Source organism: Bombina bombina, chromosome 9 (genome assembly GCF_027579735.1).
Source record: "Bombina bombina isolate aBomBom1 chromosome 9, aBomBom1.pri, whole genome shotgun sequence".
NCBI lineage: Eukaryota > Metazoa > Chordata > Amphibia > Anura > Bombinatoridae > Bombina > Bombina bombina.
Window position 1 is genome coordinate 139228580 of NC_069507.1, and position 8956 is coordinate 139237535.

General features: G+C 42.4%; 1 protein-coding gene across 1 annotated transcript in view; it reads left to right on the top strand.

Moving 5' to 3' along the window:
* LOC128640077 (uncharacterized) overlaps nucleotides 1-8956 on the top strand; it is a 227037-nt gene that overhangs the window by 182862 nt on the left and 35219 nt on the right. The window lies entirely within an intron of this gene.

Sequence of the window (8956 nt, forward strand, 5' to 3'; positions counted from 1 at the left end):
TCAACATTCACAAATATACATTTCTGACATTCAAAAACAAAACAAAAACAAATCAGTGACCAATATAGCCACCTTTCTTTGCAAGGACACTCAAAAGCCTGCCATCCATGGATTCTGTCAGTGTTTTGATCTGTTCACCATCAACATTGCGTGCAGCAGCAACCACAGGCGTCTGAGTCAGACTGGAGCTCTCTGCCCTTTACCAATCCAGCCACGGGCCCATCCATCTGGCCCATCAAGACTCACTCTCATTTCATCAGTCCATAAAACCTTAGAAAAATCAGTCTTGAGATATTTCTTGGCCCAGTCTTGACGTTTCAGCTTGTGTGTCTTGTTCAGTGGTGGTCGTCTTTCAGCCTTTCTTACCTTGGCCATGTCTCTGAGTATTGCACACCTTGTGCTTTTGGGCACTCCAGTGATGTTGCAGCTCAGAAATATGACCAAACTGGTGGTAAGTGGCATCTTGGCAGCTGCACGCTTGACTTTTCTCAGTTCATGGGCAGTTATTTTGCGCCTTGGTTTTTCCACACGCTTCTTGCGACCCTGTTGACTATTTTGAATGAAACGCTTGATTGTTCGATGATCACGCTTCAGAAGCTTTGCAATTTTATGAGTGCTGCATCCCTCTGCAAGATATCTCACTATTTTTGACTTTTCTGAGCCTGTCAAGTCCTTCTTTTGACCCATTTTGCCAAAGGAAAGGAAGTTGCCTAATAATTATGCACACCTGATATAGGGTGTTGATGTCATTAGACCACACCCCTTCTCATTACAGAGATGCACATCACCTAATATGCTTAATTGGTAGTAGGCTTTCGAGCCTATACAGCTTGGAGTAAGACAACATGCATAAAGAGGATGATGTGGTCAAAATACTCATTTGCCTAATAATTCTGCACACAGTGTATATATATATATATATATATATATATATATATATATATATATATATATATATATGTATGTGTGTGTATGTATATATACAGGGAGTGCAGAATTATTAGGCAAATTAGTATTTTGACCACATCATCCTCTTTATGCATGTTGTCTTACTCCAAGCTGTATAGGCTCGAAAGCCTACTACCAATTAAGCATATTAGGTGATGTGCATCTCTGTAATGAGAAGGGGTGTGGTCTAATGACATCAACACCCTATATCAGGTGTGCATAATTATTAGGCAACTTCCTTTCCTTTGGCAAAATGGGTCAAAAGAAGGACTTGACAGGCTCAGAAAAGTCAAAAATAGTGAGATATCTTGCAGAGGGATGCAGCACTCTTAAAATTGCAAAGCTTCTGAAGCGTGATCATCGAACAATCAAGCGTTTCATTCAAAATAGTCAACAGGGTCGCATGAAGCGTGTGGAAAAACCAAGGCGCAAAATAACTGCCCATGAACTGAGAAAAGTCAAGCGTGCAGCTGCCAAGATGCCACTTGCCACCAGTTTGGCCATATTTCAGAGCTGCAACATCACTGGAGTGCCCAAAAGCACAAGGTGTGCAATACTCAGAGACATGGCTAAGGTAAGAAAGGCTGAAAGACGACCACCACTGAACAAGACACACAAGCTGAAACGTCAAGACTGGGCCAAGAAATATCTCAAGACTGATTTTTCTAAGGTTTTATGGGCTGATGAAATGAGAGTGAGTCTTGATGGGCCAGATGGATGGGCCCGTGGCTGGATTGGTAAAGGGCAGAGAGCTCCAGTCCGACTCAGACGCCAGCAAGGTGGAGGTGGAGTACTGGTTTGGGCTGGTATCATCAAAGATGAGCTTTTGGGGCCTTTTCGGGTTGAGGATGGAGTCAAGCTCAACTCCCAGTCCTACTGCCAGTTTCTGGAAGACACCTTCTTCAAGCAGTGGTACAGGAAGAAGTCTGCATCCTTCAAGAAAAACATGATTTTCATGCAGGACAATGCTCCATCACACGCGTCCAAGTACTCCACAGCGTGGCTGGCAAGAAAGGGTATAAAAGAAGAAAATCTAATGACATGGCCTCCTTGTTCACCTGATCTGAAACCCATTGAGAACCTGTGGTCCATCATCAAATGTGAGATTTACAAGGAGGGAAAACAGTACACCTCTCTGAACAGTGTCTGGGAGGCTGTGGTTGCTGCTGCACGCAATGTTGATGGTGAACAGATCAAAACACTGACAGAATCCATGGATGGCAGGCTTTTGAGTGTCCTTGCAAAGAAAGGTGGCTATATTTGTCACTGATTTGTTTTTGTTTTGTTTTTGAATGTCAGAAATGTATATTTGTGAATGTTGAGATGTTATATTGGTTTCACTGGTAAAAATAAATAATTGAAATGGGTATATATTTGTTTTTTGTTAAGTTGCCTAATAATTATGCACAGTAATAGTCACCTGCACACACAGATATCCCCCTAAAATAGCTATAACTAAAAACAAACTAAAAACTACTTCCAAAACTATTCAGCTTTGATATTAATGAGTTTTTTGGGTTCATTGAGAACATGGTGGTTGTTCAATAATAAAATTAATCCTCAAAAATACAACTTGCCTAATAATTCTGCACTCCCTGTGTATATATATATATATATATATATATATATATATATATATATATATATATATGTGTGTATGTATAGAACAGAATTTATGCTTACCTGATAAATTTCTTTCTCCTACGGTGTGTCCGGTTCACGGCTTCATCCTTACTTGTGGGAATATTCTCTTCCCCAACAGGAAATGGCAAAGAGAGCACAGCAAAAGCTGCCCATATAGCTCCCCCTCTGGCTCCGCCCCCCAGTCATTCGACAGACGGTTAGGAGAAAAAGTAGAAACCATAGGGTGCCGTGGTGACTAGTGTACAGAAATAAAAAATTTTAAACCTGACTAAAAAGCCAGGGCGGGCCGTGGACCGGACACACCGTAGGAGAAAGAAATTTATCAGGTAAGCATAAATTCTGTTTTCTCCTACATTGGTGTGTCCAGTCCACGGCTTCATCCTTACTTGTGGGAACCAATACCAAAGCTTTAGGACACGGATGAAGGGAGGGAACAAGTCAGGTTACCTAAACGGAAGGCACCACGGCTTGCAAAACCTTTCTCCCAAAAACAGCCTCCGAAGAAGCATAAGTATCGAATTTGTAAAATTTGGCAAAAGTGTGCAGAGAAGAGCAAGTCGCTGCCTTACATATCTGATCAACAGAAGCCTCGTTCTTGAAGGCCCATGTGGAAGCCACAGCTCTAGTAGAGTGAGCTGTAATTCGTTCAGGAGGCTGCCGTCCGGCACTCTCATAAGCCAATCGGATGATGCTTTTCATCCAAAAAGAAAGAGAGGTAGCAGTAGCTTTCTGTCCTCTCCTCTTACCAGAATAAACGACAAACAAAGATGAAGTCTGTCTAAAATCCTTTGTTGCTTCTAAGTAGAATTTTAAAGCACGGACCACATCTAAATTGTGTAACAAACGTTCCTTCTTCGAAACTGGATTCGGACACAGAGAAGGAACAACTATTTCCTGGTTAATATTCCTGTTGGAAACCACTTTTGGAAGAAAACCAGGTTTGGTACGCAAAACAACCTTATCTGCATGGAATACCAGATAGGGTGAATCACACTGCAAAGCAGACAATTCAGAAACTCTTCTAGCAGAAGAAATAGCAACCAAAAACAGAACTTTCCTAGATAGTAACTTAATATCTATGGAATGTAAAGGTTCAAACGGAACCCCTTGAATAACTGAAAGAACTAAGTTTAGACTCCATGGAGGAGTCATGGGTCTGTAAACAGGTTTGATTCTGACTAAGGCCTGTACAAATGCCTGTACATCTGGCACTGCTGCCAGACGTTTGTGTAACAAAACAGACAGAGCAGATATCTGTCCTTTTAGAGAGCTCGCTGACAACCCTTTATCCAAACCCTCTTGGAGAAAGAAGAGAATCCTAGGAATTTTAATTTTACTCCAAGAGAATCCCTTGGATTCACACCAACAGATATATTTTTTCCATATTTTATGGTAAATTTTCCTAGTCACAGGTTTTCTGGCTTGGACCAGAGTATCTATAACTGAATCTGAAAACCCACGCTTAGATAAAATCAAGCGTTCAATTTCCAAGCACTCAGTTGGAGAGAGACTAGATTTGGATGTTCGAATGGACCTTGTACTAGAAGATCCTGTCTCAAAGGTAGCTTCCATGGTGGAACCGATGACATATTCACCAGGTCTGCATACCAAGTCCTGCGTGGCCACGCAGGAGCTATCAGAATCACCGAGGCCTTCTCCTGTTTGATCCTGGTTACGAGCCTGGGAAGGAGAGGAAACGGTGGAAACACATAAGCTAGGTTGAACGACCAAGGCGCCACTAATGCATCCACTAGTGTCGCCTTGGGATCCCTGGATCTGGACCCGTAGCGAGGAACTTTGAAGTTCTGACGAGACGCCATCAGATCCATGTCTGGAATGCCCCATAATTGAGTTAACTGGGCAAAGACCTCCGGGTGGAGTTCCCACTCCCCCAGATGGAAAGTCTGACGACTCAAGTAATCCGCCTCCCAGTTGTCTACTCCTGGGATGTGAATTGCAGATAGATGGCAGGAGTGATCCTCCGCCCATTTGATGATCTTGGATACCTCTCTCATCGCCAAGGAACTCTTTGTTCCCCCCTGATGATTGATGCACGCTACAGTCGTCATGTTGTCTGTCTGAAATCTTATGAATCCGGCCTTCGCTAGTTGAGGCCAAGCCCGGAGCGCATTGAATATCGCTCTCAGTTCCAGAATGTTTATCGGGAGAAGAGACTCTTCCCGAGACCATAGACCCTGAGCTTTCAGGGAGTCCTAGACCGCGCCCCAGCCTAAAAGACTGGTGTCGGTCGGGACAATAACCCACTCCGGTCTGCGGAAACTCATTCCCTGAGACAGGTGATCCTGAGTCAACCACCAACGGAGTGAGTCTCTGGTTAACTGGTCTACTTGAATCTGGGGAGACAAGTCTGCATAATCCCCATTCCACTGTTTGAGCATGCACAGTTGCAATGGTCTTAGATGAATTCGAGCAAAAGGAACCACGTCCATTGCTGCAACCATTAGACCTATGACTTCCATGCACTGAGCTATGGAAGGCTGAGGAATAGATTGAAGAACTTGACAAGCATTTAGAAGCTTTAATTTTCTGACCTCTGTCAGAAAAATCTTCATTTCTACAGAATCTATTATTGTTCCCAGAAAGGGAACCCTTGTAGACGGGGACAGGGAACTCTTTTCCACGTTCACCTTCCACCCGTGAGACCTGAGAAAAGCTAATACAATGTCTGTATATATGAGCCCTTGATCTGGAAAGGGACGACGCTTGGATTAGGATGTCGTCTAGGTAAGGTGCCACTGCAATGCCCCTCGGTCTTAGAACCGCTAGAAGGGACCCTAGCACCTTTGTGAAAATTCTGGGAGCAGTGGCTAAACCGAACGGAAGAGCCACGAACTGGTAATGTTTGTCCAGAAAGGCGAACCTTAGGAACTGATGATGATCTTTGTGGATAGGAATATGTAGGTACGCATCCTTTAAGTCCACGGTAGTCATGTATTGACCCTCCTGGATTGTTTGTAAAATCGTTCGAATGGTTTCCATTTTGAACGATGGAACTCTGAGGAATTTGCTTAGAATTTTTAAATCCAGAATTGGTCTGAAAGTTCCCTCTTTTTTGGGAACTACAAACAGGTTTGAGTAAAACCCCCCGACCTTGTTTCACTGTTGGAACTGGGTGTATCACTCCCATCTTTAATAGATCTCCTACGCAATGTAAGAATGCCTGTCTCTTTATCTGGTCTGAAGATAAGCGAGACATGTGGAACCTTCCCCTTGGAGGAAGTTCCTTGAACTCTAGAAGATAACCCTGAGAGACTATTTCTAGTGCCCAGGGATCCTGAACATCTCTTGCCCAAGCCTGAGCAAAGAGAGAAAGTCTGCCCCCTACTAGATCCGGTCCCGGATCGGGGGCTACCACTTCATGCTGTCTTGGTAGCAGCAGCAGGCTTCTTGGCCTGTTTACCCTTGTTCCAGCCTTGCATTGGTTTCCATGCTGGTTTAGACTGGGAAGCGTTACCCTCTTGTCTAGAGGCTGCAGAGTTAGGGGATGGTCCGTTCCTGAAATTGCGAAAGGAACGAAAATTAGATTTGTTCTTAGCCTTGAAAGGCCTATCCTGTGGGAGGGCATGGCCCTTTCCCCCAGTGATGTCTGAAATAATCTCCTTCAATTCTGGCCTAAAAAGGGTCTTACCTTTGAAAGGAATATTAAGCAATTTTGTCTTGGACGACACATCCGCCGACCAAGATTTTAGCCAAAGCGCTCTGCGCGCCACAATTGCAAAACCTGACTTTTTCGCCGCTAACTTCGCCAATTGCAAAGCGGCATCTAAAATAAAGGAATTAGCCAACTTTAGTGCGTGAATTCTGTCCATGACTTCCTCATATGGAGTCTCCTTATTGAGCGAATTTTCTAGTTCCTCGAACCAAAAAGACGTCGCCGTTGTGACAGGAATAATGCACGAAATTGGTTGGAGAAGGAAACCTTGCTGAACAAATATCTTTTTAAGCAATCCTTCCTATTTTTTATCCATAGGATCTTTGAAAGCTCAACTGTCCTCAATGGGAATAGTTGTGCGTTTGGCCAACGTAGAAACTGCCCCCTCAACCTTAGGGACTGTTTGCCATGCGTCCCTTCTGGGGTCGACAATGGGGAACATTTTCTTAAATATAGGAGGTGGGACAAAAGGTATACCTGGCTTCTCCCACTCCTTAGTCACTATGTCCGTCACCCTTTTGGGTATCGGAAAAGCATCAGCGTGCACAGGGACCTCAAGGAATTTGTCCATTTTGCACAATTTCTCTGGAATCACCAGAGAGTCACAATCGTCAAGAGTAGTTAGCACCTCCTTAAGCAGGGCGCGGAGATGTTCTAACTTAAATTTAAACGTCACGATATCAGGTTCTGCCTGCTGAGAAACTTTTCCTGAATCAGAAATTTCTCCCTCCGACAGACCCTCCCTCACTGCCAATTCTGACTGGTGTGAGGGTATAACAGATAAATTATCGTCAGCGCACACTTGCTCATCCTCTGTATTTAAAACTGAGCAATCACTCCTTCTTGGAAATGCTGGCAGTTTGGATAAAAGATTAGCTATAGAATTATCCATTACTGCCGTTAATTGTTGCATAGTAACAAGCATTGGCGTGCTAGATGTACTAGGTGTCGCCTGCGCGGGCATAACTGGTGTTGACACAGAAGGAGAGGATGATGAACTATCCCCACTACCTTCATTTGAAGAATCATCTTGGGCAACCTTATTAAATGTGAGAGTACTGTCCTTACTTTGTTTGGACGCCATGGCACAATTTTCACATACATTTAAAGGGGGAACCACCTTGGCCTCCATACACACAGAACATGTTCTATCTGAAGGTACAGACATGTTAGACAGACTTAGACAGGCTATTAATGCAATAAAACCGTTTTTAAACAAAACCGTTACTGTCTCTTTAAATATTAAACAGAGTACACTTTATTTCTGAATGTGTGAAAAACTATGAAGGAAATATCCGATCCTTACCAAATTTGCTTTGAAAGTATTGCACACCAAATTTCTAGTTTGTAACCCCTTAAATGAGCAAACCGGAGCTAATTGTTCAATTTACCAGTTTAAACCCACTACAGTCCCTGCCACAGCCTTTGCTGCGGCTTTACCTTTCCTTGGGGGTTATTCACCACAGAAATAAGCCTTCTAGAATCGTTTTTTATGGCCACAGGACCCTCTCACATGAAGCTGCATGTGCTGCTTCCAGAAGTAACTGCGCAATTAAGGCGCGAAAATGAGGCCTCCTCCCTCTGCATACCAGAGTGAAGGGGCCTTCCTGACTAGATTAGGTGTCTAAACGACTGCCAGGAGTAATAAAAACATTCCCAAAGTGTTTCCAAGTTCCAAAACACTCCAAAAGTCATATAAATATTGTATAAATCAATCGATTTAGCCCACAATAGTGTCAACCAGTATATAGTCTTCTAGCATTACTATGTCTTGTTAGAAAAGGGACTAGTCATACCTTGAGCAGAAAAGTCTGCAAACTGTTCCCCCCAACTGAAGTTCTCTGGTTTCAACAGTCCTGCGTGGGAACAGCAGTGGATTTTAGTTACTGCTGCTAAAATCATACTCCTCTTTAAACAGAACTCTTCATCACTTTCTGTTGTAGAGTAAATAGTACAAACCGGCACTATTTTAAAATAACAAACTCTTGATAGAAGAAATAAAAAAACTACAACTAACACCACATACTCTTTACCATCCCCGTGGAGATGCTACTTGTTCAGAGCGGCAAAGAGAATGACTGGGGGGCGGAGCCAGAGGGGGAGCTATATTGGCAGCTTTTGCTGTGCTCTCTTTGCCATTTCCTGTTGGGGAAGAGAATATTCCCACAAGTAAGGATGAAGCCGTGGACCGGACACACCAATGTAGGAGATATAGATATATATATATGTATGTATATATATATATATATATATATATATATATATATGTATGTATATGTATATGTGTGTGTGTATATGTATATATATATATATGTGTGTGTGTGTGTATGTATATATATATATGTGTGTGTGTATATATGTATATATATATATGTATACATATACGTACAGGGAGTGCAGAATTATTAGGCAAGTTGTATTTTTGAGGATTAATTTTATTATTGAACAACAACCATGTTCTCAATGAACCCAAAAAACTCATTAATATCAAAGCTGAATAGTTTTGGAAGTAGTTTTTAGTTTGTTTTTAGTTATAGCTATTTTAGGGGGATATCTGTGTGTGCAGGTGACTATTACTGTGCATAATTATTAGGCAACTTAACAAAAAACAAATATATACCCATTTCAATTATTTATTTTTACCAGTGAAACCAATATAACATCTCAACATTCACAAATATACATTTCTGA